At 42.4% G+C, this 21,353-nt stretch overlaps 1 protein-coding gene across 7 annotated transcripts in view; it reads right to left on the bottom strand.

The window, feature by feature from the left end:
• The window catches only part of fhit (fragile histidine triad diadenosine triphosphatase), a 1,297,392-nt gene that overhangs the window by 1,031,127 nt on the left and 244,912 nt on the right, over nucleotides 1-21,353 (bottom strand). Inside the window, exon 4 of one of the 7 annotated variants that reach the window (XM_068051602.1) lies at nucleotides 1,130-1,265. The exons of the other annotated variants lie outside the window; for them this stretch is intronic. The gene's annotated coding sequence lies outside the window, so the exon portion shown is untranslated. The remainder of the gene's footprint in view (nucleotides 1-1,129; nucleotides 1,266-21,353) is intronic. 7 annotated transcript variants of the gene reach the window in all.

Genomic DNA, 21,353 nt, shown 5'->3' with positions numbered 1-21,353 from the left:
GCTTCATTCAAGTTCAAATTAATAGATTTCTTTCAGAAAGTAATGTTTTGGGATACAGCATATAAGTAACTTGATACATGCAATATGGTAAGTGCAGCATGCTTGGGAGGAACAAGTGACTTTAGACCTATGGTTCACAAAGCTTTCCACCACTGGAGGTTAGTTTCCTCACCTCATGTCTGGATCACCTGCAGATTAATTGGTAGAGATTGATTGCCATGATTAGTCAACAACTCCATTATCATTACATCATGCAACTACCAGGATGGTAGAAAATGAACTAGATGGACCTTATATTTTTTTGTCTAGTAATTATGTTTCTATGTAGTCTTCAATCTTCAAGCACTATCCTGCTTCTGAAGAATTCCTAAACCTGCAGGACAAGATGCAGCTGATTACATTAGCTACTTACTCAAATTTTTTTGTTTGCAGTTCAACGATGGTGACTGCCTTTTATCCTTTTAGTGCTCTCAGTCTGTCTTTGTCTTCTTGTTTCTTATTTTTCTCATTCTCAATAATTCTTTCTTCCTCTTTGGAAATTTTATCATTTGTAAGTAACTTGTGGTTTCTTCTGTGATCACTTGATACAAATAAGTCATTTATGACACCTGCCGTCCCTTGACCACTTGATAACATGCTGCCCTTGGGAATCAGGGGTTTTACTGTTTCCAAGATCATCAACTTCCTATCAATATATTTTTGAAATCCTTTCAGGTTGTGCTGTATATTCCCTGCAATCTTAATTTGATATTCTATTTTAACTTTCCTGACCATTCTTAACCTGACTTAAATTTTACTCTGATTCATCTGTCAGTTTATGCTTGAAATTTTTTCACCTTTTAAGTCTTGCATTATTTCACATGTCTCTCACATTTGCTCCAATGCTAATTGTGTTAATTTTGGTATTGATGCTGTCACTCAAGCCGAAAAAGTACAGGAAAATTGTCAGGTGTGATAATGAATTTAACGCTGGTGTTTAAGGTACAGTACTGCACTACACTTCCTTTGACAAATACTGTACCCTGTTTAATGCATCTAAAATTTCCAAACATGTATAAGTAGTTAGATTAAAGCTCATGAAGTGCATACTCCTGCTTAGCTGATTACACAAATATTGGTAATTACTCACCAGCACATGCAATGTAACAGCCAAGTTAATCACCAAGAGGGCTCCAATTCTACAAACTGTTCATTCAGATGCTATGATCATTGATAGGTTGTTGTGTTGCAATTCATGCAGTGTTAGTTTGAATTTAAATAAAGTTCTGAAAAAAAAGTGATTATTACCATTAAACATATTCTTAGAATTTGGCACCACAAGCTAAACAACCACAGCCGAGAATTCTAATAGGCTACCTCGCAACTTCCTTAGCCTCAGTGAAACAACTTCACCACTATGAATATCTTACAAATAAGCAAAGCACATTAAAATGCACATGACCTGTCACACTAGACTGTGCAGCACAGACTGATTATCTATACATCCATTTGTGTTGATGCTACTCATGCACACCCTGGCAGCATTCAATTGAGCAGATTTCGTTTTTCCTTTTAAACTCATGTTTTGTGATCCAAATGGCCAGAAGTTCAATGAAAACATAACTATAGATACAGTTTTGCAGTTTTCACTCATAAAAGCTCACAATTGGCTGCACCATCTGGCTTTTCCTAAATGAGATAGCAGCTTAAACGTGAGCATCTTTGATAAATATGATAGCATCTAAAAAATAAATTGTATCTTCATTAATGATCTTAGAGCCTGGGATGCAAGCAATCCTTCAACTGCACCAAACCAATCACATGCAACATTTTCTCATCCCAATTTCTCTGATGTTGACTCTGCCCAAGGGGCCATGATTCACATACAAATTTAAACAGTGAGTATCAATTGGTTATTCGTTATTGGGGAAAATATCACAGCCAAGACTCATCTGGAAGAAGTGGAAACCCCAGCTGGTTTCCTTCTTCCCCTTCTCTGGTCTTGGGATGCTGACGGCAATTACACCTACATGAGAACATAAGATATATGATCAGGAGCAGACTACATGGCCCCTCAAGCCTGCTCCACCATTCAATACAACCATGGCTGATCTTCTGCCTCAATTCCACTTTCCACTTTGGATATCACAGCTGTGCTGAAGGAAGGCACCATGGAGGACTCGAGCTGTGAGGCAATTTGGGCAGAACTCAGAAATAGGAAGGGTGCGGTAACAATGTTGGGTCTGTACTACAGGCCTCCCAACAGCGAGCGTGAGATAGAGGTACAAATATGTAAACGGATTATGGAAAGATGTAGGAGCAACAGGGTGGTGGTGATAGGAGATTTTAATTTTCCCAACATTGACTGGGATTCACTTAGTGTTAGAGATCGAGATGGAGCAGAATTTGTAAGGAGCATCCAGGAGGGTTTTCTAGAGCAGTATGTAAATAGTACAACTCGGGAAGGGGCCATACTGGACCTGGCGTTGGGGAATGAGCCCGGCCAGGTGGTTGAAGTTTCAGTAGGGGACTACTTTGGGAATAGTGATCACAATTCCGTAAGTTTTAGAATACTCATGGACAAAGACGAGAGTGGTCCTAAAGGAAGAGTGCTAAATTGGGGGAAGGCCAACTATACCAAAATTCGGCAGGAGCTGGGGAATGTAGATTGGGAGCAGCTGTTTGAAGGTAATCCACATGTGATATGTGGGCGGCTTTTAAAGAGAGGTTGATTAGCGTGCAGGAGAGACATGTTCCTGTGAAAATGAGGGATAGAAATGGCAAGATTAGGGAACCATGGATGACAGGTGAAATTGTGAGACTAGCTAAGAGGAAAAAGGAAGCATACATAAGGTCTAGGCGGCTGAAGAAAGACGAAGCTTTGGCAGAATATCGGGAATGTAGGACCAATCTGAAACGAGGAATTAAGAGGGCTAAAAGGGGTCATGAAATATCTTTAGCAAACAGGGTTAAGGAAAATCCCAAAGCCTTTTATTCATATATAAGGAGCAAGGGTAACTAGAGAAAGGATTGGCCCACTCAAGGACAAAGGAGGAAAGTTATGCGTGGAGTCAGAGAAAATGGGTGAGATTCTAAACGAGTACTTTGCATCGGTATTCACCGAGGAGAGGGACATGACGGATGTTGAGGTTAGGGACAGATGTTTGATTACTCTCGGTCAAGTCGGCATAAGGAGGGAGGAAGCGTTGGGTATTCTAAAAGGCATTAAGGTGGACAAGTCCCCAGGTCCGGATGGGATCTATCCCAGGTTACTGTGGGAAGCGAAAGAGGAAATAGCTGGGGCCTTAACAGATATCTTGCAACATCCTTAAACACGGGTGAGGTCCCGGAGGACTGGAGAATTGCTAATGTTGTCCCCTTGTTTAAGAAGGGTAGCAGGGATAATCCAGGTAATTATAGACCGGTGAGCCTGACGTCAGTGGTAGGGAAGCTGCTGGAGAAGATACTGAGGGATAGGATCTATTCCCATTTGGAAGAAAATGGGCTTATCAGTGATAGGCAACATGGTTTTGTGCAGGGAAGGTCATGTCTTACCAACTTAATAGAATTCTTTGAGGAAGTGACAAAGTTGATTGATGAGGGAAGGGCTGTAGATGTCATATACATGGACTTCAGTAAGGCGTTCGATAAGGTTCCCCATGGTAGGCTGATGGAGAATATGAAGGCGCATGGGGTCCAAGGTGTACTAGCTAGATGGATAAAGAACTGGCTGGGCAACAGGAGACAGAGAGTAGCAGTGGAAGGGAGTTTCTCAAAATGGAGACGTGTAACCAGTGGTGTTCCACAGGGATCCGTGCTCGGACCACTGTTGTTTGTGATATACATAAATGATTTGGAGGAAAGTATAGATGGTCTGATTAGCAAGTTTGCAGACGACACTAAGATTGGTGGAGTAGCAGATAGTGAACGGGACTGTCAGAGAATACAGCAGAATATAGATAGATTGGAGAGTTGGGCAGAGAAATGGCAGATGGAGTTCAATCAGGGCAAATGCGAGGTGATGCATTTTGGAAGATCCAATTCAAGAGTGAACTATACAGTAAATGGAAAAGTCCTGGGGAAAATTGATGTACAGAGAGATTTGGGTGTTCAGGTCCATTGTTCCCTGAAGGTGGCAACGCAGGTAAATAGAGTGGTCAAGAAGGCATACGGCATGCTTTCCTTCATCGGACGGGGTATTGAGTACAAGAGTTGGCAGGTCATGTTACAGTTGTATAGGACTTTGGTTCGGCCACATTTGGAATACTGCGTGCAGTTCTGGTCGCCACATTACCAAAAGAATGTGGATGCTTTGGAGAGGGTGCAGAGGAGGTTCACCAGGATGTTGCCTGGTATGGAGGGCGCTAGCTATGGAAAGAGGTTGAGTAGATTAGGATTATTTTCATTAGAAAGACGGAGGTTGAGGGGGGACCTGATTGAGGTGTACAAAATCATGAGAGGTATAGACAGGTTGGATAGCAAGAAGCTTTTTCCCCAGAGTGGGGGATTCAATTACTAGGGGATACAAGTTCAAAGTTTAGGGGGGATATGCGTGGAAAGTTCTTTACGCAGAGGGTGGTGGGTGCCTGGAACGCGTTGCCAGCAGAAGTGGTAGACGCGGGCACGATAGCATCTTTTAAGATGTATCTAGACAGATACATGAATGGGCAGGAAGTAAAGAGATACAGACCCTTGGAAAATAGGCGACAGGTTTAGATAGAGGATCTGGATCGGCGTAGGCTTGGAAGGCCGAAGGGCCTGTTCCTGTGCTGTAATTTTCTTTGTTCTTTCTTTTTTTTTCCCACCCACAAACCTAGGTTGATATCAGCTAATTTAGAGAGCGATTTCTTTTTTTTACAAAAAACTTACTTGCGCACAGATTGTTTCCATACCTTACATCTTTTTTAAAAAGTTTCACTTTTAAAAGGGTTCTGATGAAGGGTCACAGACCTGAAATGGTAACTCTGCTTCGCTCTCCACAGATGCTGCCAGACCTGCTGAGTATTTCCAGCATTTCGTGTTTTTATTTCAGATTTCCAGCATCTGCAATATTTTGCTTTCGCATTTAAAACTAATTGTGTTTTCAGGGCTCTGTTATGGAACCCTTAATGTGGCCAATTTCTGGTCAATGGTGACCCCCAGGATGTCCATGGTAGGAGATTTGGGGATGATAATGCTAATAATGTAAAGGGGAGGCAGCTAGACTTTCTCTTGTTGAAGATCACAGATTTGTTGCAGCACAGAAGGAGGCCATTTCGCCCATCATGTCTGTGCTGGCTCTCCGAAAGAGCAATTTACTCAGTTCAACTTCCCCGCCTTTTCCCTGTAGCCCTGCACATTTTTCAGATAACAATCCAATTCCATCTTGAATGCCTCAATTGAACCTACCTCCACCACACTCTCTGGCAGTGCATTCCAGATTCTAACCACTGTCCGCATGAAAAGTTTTTTCCTCATGTTGCTATTGCTTCTTTTGCCAATTACCTTAAATCTGTGCCCTCCAGCAATGGGAACAGTTTTTCCACATCTACCCTGTTCACACCCCTCTTGATTTTGAACACCTCTATCAAATCTCCTCTCAACTTTCTCTTCTCCAAGAAAACAGTCCCAACTTCTCCAATCTATCCACATAACTGGAGGTCACTGAAGATGGTTATTGCCTGGCACTTGTGCAGCATAAATGTTACTTACCATTTATCAGCCCAAGCCTGAATGTTGTCCAGGTCTTGCTGCATGCAGGCATCGAGTGTTTCACTATCTGAGGAGTTGTGCGTGGTACTGAATACTGTGTAATCACAGCTGCACCACATAGGAGTAGCAGAAAAGAAAAGTAAGGCTTTCTAGTTGCATAAAACTGTCAAAAAAAATGTTGCTTTGAAAATTTTCTGTTCTTTATTTACATCATGTAAATGTTATTCTTTTCACCACTTTCCTGCCTTGTCCATTCTTGACTGCTGGGATGCAAGTGGCCTTTTAAGTTGTTTGATGAATGAGGTCCCCGTTAATTCATGTCCTCAATGGGGACACATTGCAGGGGCAGCTGACAAATCACCAGCCCTGGCAAACAAGGCATCAGTCACCTGTCTTATGGATTTGCAGGCGACTGACTGGGTGATCCTGGATTTGTCTGTGGCAGAGCCCTGGAACGATCTGGAGGAAAAACATTGAGGGCAGTGGTGACTTTGGGAACAACTGTTAGTGTGTGCCCACCATGTCCAGCAGGTCTTCTTCTCGGAGGTGGCAGATGTCTGCCACCACCCGTGACATCCTGAGCCCGAGAAACTGGTGTTCAGACCTGTCAAGGAAACTCAGCCTCTGCCAAGAGACCCTGCTTTGTTGGTAGTGCCTTCTGCGTGCTGCACTGCTCGCTTGTTGCCTCTATGCTGTGGAGCTACATGTCTGTGAGAAGCAGGCTGCTGCAGGTGCTGTTGCTGGTCATCTTAGTCCTCATCTGAGGTCCAATCTACGACAGCACAAGCAGCACCCATTCTGATGTAATAAAGCAAGCCTCCAAAGTGCTTTAAGTAACCTCCAAAATATAGACAGTAGCCTCCAAAGTGCAGCAAGTAACTTTTCAGCAAACTGGGAACTGTGAACAAACCCTTTCCCATGATGATTTAAGAAAGCAGCTGTGAGTACTAAGTATTTATTGGCATAAATCCTTGAAATGTATTCAATCCCGCTGTGTACTTGCCTTGCTTTCGCTTGTGGGTTTCAGGAAGCCTGGAAAACCCAGGGATCCGACATTAAAGTTAGAAGTGTGTGTTAATATTGCTCTAATTGAGAGATTAATATACCTTAAGTGGCAACCTGCCTCACCCAAGGGAGTTGCACACATGCAAGATAAATGCTCAAGTCGGCGGGGTTGCAGCCAGCTTTCCAACAAGCTGACATTTTTCCCAGTTTTAACCCCTCACCCGCACCCAAAAACTCTCCAGGTTAAAATTCAATCCGATGCACCTGTTTTCAGCATCTATGCTGTCCAAGATGTGAAATGTGAAAACTATTCCTTTTGTTCTTCCTTCATTATTAACCATTTTCTGCCACAGAAACAAGTAGAATCCTGTAGGTCTCCAATCTTTAATAAGAGGTGATTAAACACCACATGAAATTCAGGGCACAACTCAGAGGTAAGCATTGTGCCAGCTGCAGTTCTAGTGCAGCTGGGCAAGAAAACCTTTTGAGATTACCTCTTGTAGGCTGTCTTGCTGAAACTGATGGTGGATTGCACTCGTATATTGCTCTTTCGTAGTTAACGGGAACAAAATATGCAAAACAATAACAGTTCCAAAAATAGAGCATTACTGGGAAAGCAGAAGGCAAATAGTGATAGATTGTTACTACTGTTTGGTGAGATCACAACAGATGGCATAAATTTATGTTAATTATTTCAAGAATTGAAAGAGAGGTTGGAAAATATCCCTTCACACAAAAGGGTAATTAGAATGTCGAACTTTTTGTCACAAAGTGTTGTTGAAGCAACGTCACAATTCTTTTAAACATGATTTTGGGAATTTTTTTTTAAAACAACAGGAAGACTAAAGGGTACATGGAATGAGTTGGAGAGTGGAGCAAAGCACTGGCACAGATTTGCTGGACCGGATTCTGTGTTGTAACTTCATTGATTTGGATGAGACTTAGTGACAACCCAGTAAAACCATGAACAGCTCACTGAAAAACACATCAGATCATCATGGTTGAGGGCTTAATTGTCAGTTCACTCCTGCAATTGGAAAATGTGACATTCTTAACACTGGAAAAGAGGTAAAATCATTTGGTGTTATTTAGGTGCTTGAAAGCTTAAAAAAAGTAATAACATTACATTAAGAATGCAGAGAGTTGCATAAAGTCACTACATTTTTTAAATCACTCCTGGGGTGCTGAATTTTGCAGGCAGGGCTGGTATTTATTGCCTATCCCTAGTTACCCTGAGAAGGTGGAAGTGAGCCTTCTTGAATCCCTGTCTGTGTGCTGAAGGACGTGGGGCTTCTGGCACCGGGCCAAAAAGGCAGAGGGAGCCCCATCTTGGCCTTTACATGCCCCCCACCCCCCCAACAACATGCCCGCGCCCAAAGCGATCCTCTGTCATTTTACTGCTTAAGTATCCCACGCTGGGATCCCCATCCCTTTAAAGATGGGGATCTCGCTTGCAAGAGATGCCGGCCAATCACAGGGCCAGCAGCTCAGCAGTATCGGCAATGTCACCGCTAGCGGTGGCCACTGCTAATACTGCAGAGGCCTCGGAACGTGGCCCAAGGCTGGAACCCCAGACCTTAAGTAAGCAAGCCGGGGTTGCTGGGACCAGTCTGGAAGGCAACGGCGATTGGGGGGGAACAGCGTGAGTGACGTCCAGGGGGAGGGGGCTCCATGGAGGTGGAGGTTTTGCTGGCGGGTTCCTCCATGGGCTACATTGTTCACAAAGGAGGGACACCCCACCCCACCCCACCCCCCACCCCCCCAAGTCCACAGGGAGGGCACCTCATTTTACAAGGTGCCCTCCCCACGTGGTGGAGGCACACCCGCCGCTGGTTAGATCCCCGTGGCAGCGGGAAGAGGCCCTTAAGTAGCTGTTACAGGCCACCTTAGGGCCTCCAGTGGCCTCTGGGCGAGAAAGCCATTATCAACCTATCCCGCCCCCGGCAAAATCACTTGGCGACAGGGCAGTGAAGGGCCCGCCCCCCATTGCGATTCTATAGGTCCTCCAGCCTCTGACCACGCCTCAGGGGGGCCCATAAAATCCAGTCCCAAGTCTCTGACCTGCTCTCGTAGCCAACGCATTTTACGTGTTTGGCCCAGTTGAGCTTCTGATCAATGGCGGGGGACTCAGCGATGGTAATGCAATTAAATGTCAAGGGGTGTGGCTAGGAAGAATTTTGGTTCCAGGTGGTCATTGCCCAGCACTTGTGTGGAACAAATGTTGCTTACTAGGCAGGCACCTCAACACCACCTCTCTCGACCCTTCCACCTCTCTGATTTGTCACACTTCTTGTCTAACATTCAGTACTGGATGAGCAGAAACTTCCTCCAACTAAATATTGGGAAGACTGAAGCCACAATCTCGGTCCCAACCACAAACTCCATTCTCTAACCACTGACTCCATTCTTTCCCCCAGAAGTTGTCTGAGGCTGCATCTAACTGTTCGCAAAATTGGTGTTGTAATTGACTCCAAAATACCACATATCCATGCCAACACTAAGACCGCCTACTTCACCTCCATAACATCGCCTGATTCCATCCCTGCCTCAGCCCATTTGTAGCTGAAACCCTCATCCATGCCATTGTTATCACTAGATTTGATTATTCCAATGCTAGCCTGGACGGCCTCTCATCTGCCATCATCCATAAAGTTGAGGTCATCCAAAACTCTGTTGCCCGTATCCTAGCTCGCACAAAGTCCCGCTCATCCAACATTTCTATGCTCACTGACCCACATTGGCTCGGTCCGCCTATGCCTTAATTTTAAAATTCTCATTCTTGTTTTCAAATCCCTCCATGACCTCGTCCTTCCCCATCTCTGTAACCTCCTTCAGCTGTACAACTCTTGAGATCTCTGTGTTCCACCAATTGGGGCCTCTTGTGCATCCCGCATCTTAATTGCCCAACATTGGTGGCCAGACTCTGGAATTCATTTCCCAAACCTTTTTGCCTCTCTAACCCTCCCTTCTCTTTTAGGACACGCCTTACAGCCTACCTCTTTGACCAAGCTTTTGGTGTCAAATTTTGTTTCAAAATACTCCTGTGAAGCACCTTGGGACATTTTACTATGTTAATGGCGCTATACAAATCCAAGTTGTTGTGGTAATGTTTTAATATCTGAGGAATTCTGAATAGAGCTGAATCATTAGCGAACAGCCCCACTTCTGACCATATGATGGAGGGAAAGTCATTGATGAAGCAGCTGAAGACAGTTGGGCCTAGGATACTACCCTGAGGAATTTCTGCAGCGATGTCCTGGACCTGAGATGGTTGGCCACCAACAACCATTACCATCTTCTTTTGTGCCAAGTATCACTCAGGAGTTTTCCCCCAATCCCCAGTGACTTCACTTTTACCTGGGATCAATTAAGGGATTAATTGAGGTGTACAAAATGATGAGGGGCCCAGATAGAGTAGACAGGAAGAACCTGTTTCCCCTGGTGGAGAAGTGGACAAGGGGATACAGATTTAAGCTGATTGGTAGAAATATTAGAGGGGACATGAGGAAAAACTTTTTCACCCAGAGGGTGGTGAGTATCTGAAATTCACTGCCAGGAACGGTGGTGGAGGCAGAAACCTTCAACTCTTTGAAAAGCAACCTGGACATGCACCTGAAGTGCTGTAACCTGCAAGCCTATGGACCAGGTGCTGGAAGGTGGGATTAGATTGGGCGACTAGTTTTTTTGGCCACGCAGACACGATGGGCTGAATGGCCTCCTTCTGTGCTGTAATTTTTCTATGGTTCTAGGGATCCTTGCTGCCAAGGGCAGCCAGTCTCACTACACCTCTGGAATTCAATGCTGCTGTCTATATTTGGACTAAGGTTGTAATGAGGTCTGGAGCTAAGCTGTCTTGGCCGAACCCAAATTGAGCATTGGTGAGCAGATCATTGATGAGTAAATAACACTTTGTTAGCAGTGTTGAAAATTCCTTTTCACTGCAATATTGAGGGAAGTGCTGCACTATTGGAGGTGATTTCTTTTGGATGAGCCATTAAACTGAGGCCCCGTTTGCCCCTGAGGTGGAGTAAAAAATCCCACTATTTAAAGAGAAGAAGGGGAGTCTTGGTCAACAATAATCAGTCAACCAACAATTAAAAAGAGATGATTTGGTCATTTAATTTATTACTATTAGTGGCACCATGCTGTGCTCAAATTGGCTGCTATGGTCCCCACAATAAGACAACCTTCTAAAGTATTTTGTTAGCTGTAAAATGCTTTGTGACACCCTGAGGTCACGAAATGCAAGTTCATTCCTTCTCTCATCACTTTACTAATGAATGGCATTGGGCTGATAGGGCTATAATTGACCAGATTGGATTTGTACTGCTCTTATGGACAAGAGATACCTGAACAATTTTCTACATTGTTGGGTAGATGCCAGAGTTGTAACTGTACTGCACGCAGAACTCTATTTCCTTACTACAATTGGTGGTTCCTCCAAGTATTGTTCAACATAAAGGAATACTGATTGTTCAAACGAAATATGGCAGTGTAGGTGGGGATGGTGGGTAGGTGGTCATCAACAGGATATTTCCATGCCTTGAGAATTCATGGGTCCAGAAATAATGTTGAGGACTCCAAGAGTCACTCCCTGCTGTATACCACTCTGGTGAATTTGGCATGCTGGTTGGACAGGGCATACCCAGGGATGATGATGGAGGAATCTGGAATGTTGGCTAGCTTCTGACAATGTCAGGTTGTTGCTGGACTAATCTTTTAGGCAGCTCTCCCAACTTTGGCACCAGGTCCCTGATGTTAATGAGGAGGACTTTGCAGGGTTGGCTGGGCTGGGTGTGCCTTCATCATGCCCCAATTCAATGTCTGGTGGTGCAGTGGAGCATCATGTCTGATTTACTTCTCGTTATTCTTCGTAATGACAACTGAGTGACTTTCTAGGTCACTTCTGAGGAAAATTAAGGGTCAACCATGTTAGTGTGTGACTGGTCACATATGGGTCAGACCAGCTAAGAATGGCAGATTTCCTTCCCTAAAAGAGATAAATGATCCGTTTTTTTCTTCCAACATAGTTGCAGTAAGGTGAGCCCTACTAAGGTATGTGTTTGAGAGTTTCTTTCAAGGGTGCTTTAAAACAATGTGCAACTTTGTAAATGAAATTTCCAGCAATTCCTATGACAACCCAAGCTCAGATAATAATAAATTCCAGAACTCTCGAGTAATTTAAAGTCTACACAATGCATATGGGATGTGGAATCAGCAAACACTTACTGCCAATTCTGACTGCTGTATCCAACTGCAGATTTATTAATGTCTAAAAGTCCAATTTAGAGTTTTCAAAATGCATCTCGCACTTCATCCAAAAATAAATTTTGTAAAATCAATGGCACACAACTTATTTATAATGAAGGATAAACTTCTAACAAATCACAATAATGAATCATTTCAATTAGGAAAGCAGCAAGAATCATGAATAATGAAAAGCATTCAACAGTTAATGAGATGATTGTGCTCCAACTCCAACAAGTAGTTAATAAAAGTGTTCGTGTACTACACTGAGTTGCCACAATGGGAGTGGAAGAGCTGTTAAAACAAATTGGACTCACCACAGAAAGTTAGGGCTAGTACTTTATAGCATAAAGGCCCTTTTAATTACAAGGTTTATGTTCCTGCAATGTCACTTAATGCTCCGGCCCAGAAAGTGAGCAATTGAAACTGTGAAGTCTCATTGCTGCACATAGTACATTAATAATCGAGATCGTAAAACTTTTTTCTTAATTTTCCTTTGTGTATTTTTTCTCTCTCAATCCAATCTTTCTTTCCCTCTCTTTATTGCTCTTTCTGTACCTAATTTGAATAATTCACCCTATTTCCTTTTGTCATTACTCTGTTTCTTTCTCTTTCCTTTAAACCCATTGGCTATGGAGATAGACCACTGATCCTGCTGTTCACTAAGATCCCAGCTATCCCGTTATCAGCTCGCACTTCCAACAATTTGCAACACACAGTTTTTCAAACTGAAGGATGAGGGAAAAAGTTTGACTAACTAATTGATAGCTAATAGAGGTATGCAAAGGAAACCCGACGCAAGCCCGAATTCCGGACCCGGAAGTCCGACCCGACCCATGCCTTTACATTAATACATGGGTAAAGGCCTGCTACCCGACCTGACCCCGACGGGATCCGACGTCATGTGTCGGGTTCGGGTTGGGCTTCCGGGTCCAGCATTCGGACTTGGGTCAGGTTTCCTTCGCACACCTCTAATAGCTATGGCGACATAAAAGTGAATGGTAAATAAATTCAAAAGGTATTGAGATGCCACGTAAAATATCTATTTGCTGCACAGGGCTTTAAGTAGTACCTTAAAAATGCTAATTCAAGAAAATAAACGTGATTATCAAAAGTTACATTACAGCTGCTCCTTTTATCTTGTGAGTTCTTTAAACTTTTAGATGATTGCACATTTTTCGAGTACTAATCATTTGAAATGTTAATTCATGTATTGCCCTGACTGCTCTTGTTAATTATGCACTTCAAGGACTTTACAGACTTATGAAGTCTGATACACTTGCCCTGAATTCTCATTTTCGATATTCAGAATTATGCTCCATATGTCCCAGTGCTGGATTAACTCCAACCTACTGTAAAAAAAATTACAGACCAAGTTATTTAGGCACCGAATTTCGAATTAAACTTTCAAAATAAATATATGTTCATTAGATCACATTTGCAGAAACTAAACAAGTGACAGTGCAAAGCAACATGAAATCAAATTAATCTACACATTTTTATAATGCCAGCATCATTTTTAAAAACTTAAGTTTTTTCACTTTAATAGATATGTGCTCCCACAGTTCTTAATGAGTTAATAATAGCACTACCACAATGACAAATTAGTCTTAATCATTCAGCTTCCTTGGGCTGTTGGATTTGAGGACGGGAATTATAAATTCTATGTGCTGGGGATTAAAAGCCATTGCAAAGCAGCAAGCAAGATACTGATTTTTTGATTAGTTGTCGGGGTGGGGGCAGATTGGAGACTGGTATAAAGATCATTATTGCCAGCTTTAACTGGAATATACGCTATCCCTTTATCGATTACATGTTAAAATTATCTGGTGAGTTACAAAATTCCATTACAAGGTAATTATAAAATCTTGATTTCAACCTCCTGTACACAGTTACCTGCAATATATGTTACACATACTGGTAGTGCAGTGAAAAGAATTTTCAATCGTCACCTCAGACTAGACGCAACTGCATGGCACTGAATCAGTCCTCTATTGTGTTACTAACCCAGACTAACACTATCAAATGAATTAGTACCAAATGAGTACTGTGACTCACAAGCATAGTTTAATGATGTGATCTGCAAGTAATTTCAATAATTAAATTATTTAAATCAATGCACCTTCAGCATCTGAAAAATGTCAACTACAGTCCTGTGATTATAGATCCCAGCGAAGGCACACTTGAAGCTGACCTCCCCAAAATCGCTTGCCCTTGGCATCCATCACCCCTCCTCCAAACGACACCCGATCTCCCTCTGGAGAAATGTTCACAGTCTCCATAGAGAACCAACCATTCCCCCACCACCAGTGAAAGCAACTGACTTCCAGCCCCACTTAATGCCCTCACCCAATAGTTTCCTTGCCTTTGCTGCCCTTCCTTACCTGTTGCCCCACCGCATTATCCATTGTCTTCACCTTTCCTGTTCCCGACCCCTTTACTCTCATCGCCACTCTCCCTACCCTATTCTCTAAATCTATTCCTGTGTCTCACTTCCCCATTCCCATCCCTCAACTTCCCCTCCTCTCCCTCACCTCCTCCTGTCCCTCTACTCTATTTCCATCCTCTCCCTCTTTAACACCCATCCCCATTCACTTCCTCTCTTCCCTCCTGTTCTATTTCCTTTCCTTTCACCCCTTCCTCTCCTATGTTCTTCCCCCTCCTCTCATTTTCCTACTCCTGATAGGTATTATGTTTTTTAATGCTGGCAAAAATATTTTATTTTACACACATGAAATGACTTTCCTCAATTACAAATGTTTGATGTGATAATTAGCACAGAATTAGTATCGTTAAAATCAGATTGCAAAACAAAATCGATTAATACTTGCTTTTCCTATTTCTACATTATAGATAGTTTGAATGGTCTGTGTTTATGTTATCTGTATTTCAGTATCGCTTACTGCAACCAAAATATGCCACAATTACTGCCAAGCACAGACAATTCAACAAAATCTCTGAATTGACCATCTGAGAGATAAACATCCAAAATTCCGCTTGTACTGATAGCAAGTAATCTCTCTGGATCGATTTCTTCTGTTCCATAGAACTCTGCATAGACACTATTTCTGTTGTACATTGATAGAATTCAAACACATGACTGCTGCAGGACCCCCTAGGTCATAGGTACTGGTCAGACGCTTACTCTCTCCATGTGCATTTCAATTTTGTTGCTGAAGATTTCAACAGTACTTAGTATTGGCAAAATGTTAGCCAGATTGATGGAGCAAATCTCTCTGGAGAATAGGCTCTACTTAGGCCAAGGTAAACACTGTAACCTTCGGGTGTTTGTCTATGCAGTTAATTAAATGATGTTGCACAGCCATGCAAACTCTCTACAACATTCAACGTATACATTATCAAAGTTCTTAGAACAGCTAATTTGTTTAACCATTTAACATTTCCTGAAAATGGTAATTCTTTCCAATCTGGTGATAAAAATCATAAATCATGGTGGTTTTGCCAAGTCCAAATCCAATCACAGTAACCCATTAAATACCCTAAAGAAATGAGACCAACTGGGAGTTCAAACACAGATATTATCAACACCTAATAGTGCAGAACTGGTTCCATGTTCTGTGGACTCTATATGAACCCTAAATGTGACAGAATGGGAAATTCTACATTCTTGACTGAATCAATAACAGGAAAAGAAATACTAGCTGCACAACTGTATTCATGGAGGCAAAAGGTAGCATATTAATATATCACAATAATGTTCCTTCCTTTCTCAACTGTTATTCCAACATTATTCCAGTACTATTTGTTCAAATACCTAATTTTCATGAAACTAATATGACCTTTTACAGAGACAGGACTCTTTCCAAAAGTATTATGTTGATATTTTAATTGAGATGGATGATAGCCACAACCATTTGCCTAATCGAATAGCTATGCCAATAAAGCCACATACTTCAAGCTTTAAAGGGACTGGAAATGATTCAATATTTGGTGCCATTTCACATCTCATGGAAGGTAACATTGCCTGCTCACTCCAGAGCAGTTCCATTTTGTGTGTATCCTGAAATAGTTCCATTCATTTACATGCAACTCAGTATTTCAACAAGCTGATGTGAAGGTGCCTGAGCCAGGAAATATCATTATTAGCAGCTAAACTGCACAGAAACATCCAGCTGTTACTAACTTTCCCAAGTTCAGACACCTCCTTATCACCATACAGGCTGGGCTGAAGACAAGACCATGAAAGTAAAAGGATATTCATTTGCATAGCAAACATCACTGCAGCATCAGCAATAGCAAACACCTCCCAATTTATGTTTCTAAAAAATGACCATGCAACTGAACATATTAATGCACTTCAGTGTGAAATGCCAATGTATCCCACACAGAATGCTCGATTCGTCCATCAGGAAGAAACATTAAGCCTTGGTAGCATAATTCTTCATAGGAAATCAATAAAACACTTCCCAGAATTGGAATAGCATATTTATGGCATTGGGTTAATTTCAACCAGAAAATGTGGGCTGAATGAGTTAAGCAGTTCTTCACGCCATATCATAATTCCTGGAGCTTTCAGAGCATAGCACCAATATCCTTGACTAAATTGTGCAAAATTAGCGCTGCCCCTCCACCCCACAATCAAGTCAACAACAATCACGAATTTCCTAAATTTACATCAGTTTCCTCACCACAGCCCCTTAGAATGAAAAATAATGGTGCCGGTGAATGAATGCATTTAAATAATGTTATGATCAAGTGCGAAAAGTGTCCAGGGGTCTGTTACTGTCCTCACCTGGTCTTATTGCGACAAGATATTATTTTTAAACACACTGTGTTTTGAGATTCCCCTTTGTGAATCCGTGTTCACAGCTTTCCAATTATAAGGCAAAGAAATGAGCATAAACTGGCATTCTTCGGTTTAAAAGGAGGAAAGTGAAATTTATTAAACCTTAAACTTAAACTCCAATATGGTTAATGCCTACGATATATGATGCACCCATGCTAGCATGCACATGTGTTACACACATGCAAATAGGGACAGAAAAGAGCAGAAGAAAAATAAAATGGAGGTTTGAGGCAGTCTCTAAAAGGATCACTGACCCGAAACATTAACTCTGCTTCTCTTTCCACAGATGCTGAATGGTTCCAGCATTTCTTGTTTTTATTTCTAAAAGGGGGTTTCTTGTTACTGTTTCTGTGTTTCCAGCTCACCGTAGAGTCCTTGATTGTAGACAGCTCTTACTTTTTGTTGGGGCCAGTATTCTTCTTAAACCCTGTTCACTGTAGGAAACTTTTCTCTCTTGGAGTTCATATGTCTTTAATGGTTTCCGAAGTTGGTGAGAGTGAGATGAGAGCAGACAGGAGAGAGTTGTTTTCAGTCCAGGAGAAAAGTGCTTTCTGACTTCAAACATTGTTTCCTCCAATTTAAAACTCTCAGTTCAAAACTCTGAAACAGCCAGTTAGCCATATGACTAAACACTGGTCTGACCATGTCAGTATTTGTGGATTCTGCTATCTTAGCAGTCAAGCTGGAATGCTAGCTCCCCCATCTTCAACATCTGGTAACCAAAAGTCCATTGTTGGTTGAATGTGTTAGGGCATGGTCCTGTGTCCCTTGTTCCAACATTGTCTGTTACTATGCAAATGTCTTTCCAGTCAGGGGCTTGCAATTTTAGGTTTTAATGTTCGTGTGGTGAAATAATGTGTGCCTCCGTCTTGGCAGGTGGGGGGCTTGCCTGACAATAAGTTCAAAATAACTGATGTAAAATAAAGTCTTTGTTCTTTCTTCATATTTTTAATTCAGCTAAAACCCATCAAAACACTCCTTTGTAATGGTACATTAGGTTCAGTGTGTATTGTGTGCATGGAGTAGGGCACTGATGTAAGTGAGGGCTGGATTTTGTGCAGCAGACGGGGCTCCCAGTGCTGGGCAGCAAGGTCAGGGGGAACCCCGCAGCTGCATTTTTTCAGACCCTGGAGCAATCCTCTGATCTTTTGGGGTCAGGTTTTCAGAGACATGATCCCCGTCCCTTTGAACACTTTAACGGGATGGGGATCCCGCCTCAAAAAACTGTCAGCCAGACACAGGGCTGGCAGCTCAGTAGTATCGGCAGCGCCATAGGGAGCAGTGGCCACTGCCAGTACTGCAGAGGCCTTGGACGCAGGCCCAGCGCTGGTACTCCGGAGAAGAAATAGCTGAGGTGAGCGCCTGATGCCATTCCGGAAGCCACCGGTGAGGGGGTGGGCGTTCGGTCCAGGGGGAGGGGGCCCCGGGGGGAGTACAGTTGTTCCCAGTTGGGGGGGTGGGGGGGTGGTCATCCATGGGCCACAAACCACCCATGAAGGAGGGACCAGCCCACCCAAGCCCACAGGGAGGACATCTAGTTTTCTAAGGCATCCTCCCCACGCGGCAGAGGCCCACCCCTCTACCGCTGGTAAGATCCCAACGACGGTGGTTAGAGGCCCTTAATCGGCCTCTGGGTGGGAAGGTCGTCGTCGGCCTATCCTGCCCCTTGGACAATTCGGGAATCCCGGCATCTGGTTCCGTGGCAGGAGATTCTGCCCCGATTCTCCGCCCCCTCCCCATCTGCCATGAAACCTGCTGTCGGGATGAGAATAAAATCCAGTCCTGAGAGTGGGCAAGACATTCAGTTAGGTTCAATTTTGGGCTCAAAACAGTCAGCATGTACCAGAAGCCAAAGGCCTGAGCCTTATTTTAAAGTGTGCCTTGAGACCCCATCTGAATAAATCATGTGAGCTGTGGGTGCCGCTTGGGCCTCATGAGGTAGTTTGCTGGTTTCCTCTATCAATTTGGGCTAGCTGCAAAGCCGTGAGTGACCCTCAGGTCGGTCATAGAAGGGGAGGAGCTGAACAGGAAGGGGTGAATGTGAGCCAGCAACAGTCCACAGTAGTGCACTCCTGCTCCTCCTGGCTAAAAGGAAAAACAATTTACCTTTATGTTGCCAACCTCCAGTTTTAAGTACTGCTGTTTAGTTCACAGAAAGAACAGGAAAAATTGAGAGGAGGATGCCCAATGCATATTTCTGATCAATTTCAAAGAGGGATTGTTAAACGTCGGCTAGACTCCCTCCCTAGCATAATTAAAGAACCTGATGCCTTTTAAGTTGGCCGCCAGGGACACCTGAATATTATAAGAGCTAATTTGTCATCAGACATATTTCAGGTGCCCTTCAAACATAGGACGTAGCCCCCTAAATTGGACTTTTCTGCCCTAGTTTCATGCCTGAGAAACAGGCAAAACAAAGTCCAATTTCACTATGGAGGAGACGTTTTAGGTAACTTAAATTACTGGTGTCATCCTCCAAACCTGATAAAAAACTAAATCTGTAGCTTGGTATGTTCTTGAAACTGAGTATACTAGCTTTGTGTGTCCATAACAAATTTCTGCAAGTGATCAAGATCAACGTAGTGAAAGGATTTGAATTCTGAATTCTATGACTCACTGCCGATATGGATCTCCTTAACTGGTGCTTTGCTGCAGATAGGATAAACTATTGGCTGCACTGCTTCTCAAGTCCGAGTCATCATAATGCTTGCTGTGGCTTACTCAAATTCAGTTTTTCAGGAAAGTTTGGAGTAAGTTTGCAACTGGATACCAAAACAGTGGAATTTACAGCATAAGTTGCAGAGCACACAGTTCCACCAAGTTCTGGACTATAGATGCCATTTCAGGTGACACTGATGTTCCAGAGAAACTCCATCAAATGCACAGGAATTATCAAACACAGCCTGGTCAAATGTTTCATTTAAAAGAAAACATTAGGAAACTTTGAAAATAATGCAAAATGGTAGAACATAAAATTTAAAATGATTAAAAACTTTAAAAATCCTTTTATTTAAAAAAATAAACAGGAAAATAAATTTCACGACCTTCCTCTTTTCTCTGGATCTAGCATGTGCTACATTCACTGCTTTATCTCATAACTTTCAGCTTTCCAGTTTTTTAAAAACCTAACATTTGACAATAATGATCCAGGGCAACTTTAGAGATTGACAGTATGGTTGATCCTTTGTCACATTGAATTGAAAAAAGCAGCTTCTAACATTGCAAAGCAAGATAATACAAAACACAAGCAATTACTAAATTACTCTTCATTGGGAACTATAGTGAAATAAAGATATATTAAGGAATAATGAGCAACTATAAAAATTCTAATTTATTTGTATATCATGGCAGACATACTAAAAATGATAAACATATGATTGCAGTCAGCAAATATTTACATTTTCATTGCAAAATTATATATTGTTCATCTTAGGTATAATCTTGCCTCAAGAGTCTGAAGATCATGGGTTCAAACTCCATTGCATTACTGAGGGAGTACTGTGCTGCTGGAGGTGCTATCTTTCAAATGATATGTTAAACCGAGGTCCTGTCCTGAACAAGCAGTCACAATTCAATGAGAATCAAGACAGATGTAAACTCGCTTCTGGATGGGAGTTGAAGACACAACTGGCAAAGTTACTGGTCCATGTTAAAACTACGAATTTTTCTTATTTTGCACCCTGATTAAATAACAAGTATTGTAACTGACAAGCATTGGCAGATCCCTCACCACTGTCAACAAGGTTCTTAGCTGTATGTGAAATTCTAAAATAAAAAGTAACTGGTTTGAATGTACTGAAGATATATTTATTGTTCTCATTTTCTTTAGATTAACATATAGTGAGGCATCCACATTCCTTCTTTCCCCTTTTTTTTAAAAGGAAGAATGAGCTTCATTTCACTTGGCCCATCAGTGGAAGCAACAAACAAAATCTGGTTGGGGGAAACAGAGAATTCTCCAGACCATTATGATCGAGTGCCAAAACACCCACCTTCATTTTCATTCAGAACATTTCAATTCTACATACAAGCTCACAAACCTTATTAAAATTTTTCAAAAAATGCAAGTTAATGCCAAATTTAAAGAGCAAATTTGTGCTTTGGTCATATACAAGATACTCAATTACACATGTTCAAAAACCCATTTGATTTTGGATCTTTATCAACTAGCATTCCATCTGTCTGGGTTGGATTCAGCCCAGAATGAGAAAAGCGAGCAAAACAAATGGTGATCCAGATCAACACTGTGGTTACAACCATAAGTCAGTGGCTATTTACTCAGTAATAAAAGGCTCACCTTCTGATCCCCAAAAGTTTTTCCACCATGAAAAACTCAACACTCACCTGACTGCGTGAACTCAAGAAGCTTGACACCATCCAGCAGAGAGTCATCCACTTCATCAGGAACCGTGCCACTGGACTTAAAATATACCCCTCTGGTGCACTGTGGTTGCACTGTGTACTATCTACAGCATGCACTGTAGCAACTCATCAAGCTTGCTTCAACAGCACCTCCCAACTAGGAAACCTCTGCCACCAAGAATGATAACAGTCAAAGAAAGACTGTTACTTCCAAGTTCTTCTCCAAGTCATACACCATCCTTACTTGGAAATAGATTCTCAT

This window comes from Heterodontus francisci, chromosome 19 (genome assembly GCF_036365525.1).
Source record: "Heterodontus francisci isolate sHetFra1 chromosome 19, sHetFra1.hap1, whole genome shotgun sequence".
NCBI lineage: Eukaryota > Metazoa > Chordata > Chondrichthyes > Heterodontiformes > Heterodontidae > Heterodontus > Heterodontus francisci.
Note: the sequence above shows the minus strand (reverse complement) of the source record. Positions and strands in the feature narration are given on the sequence as shown.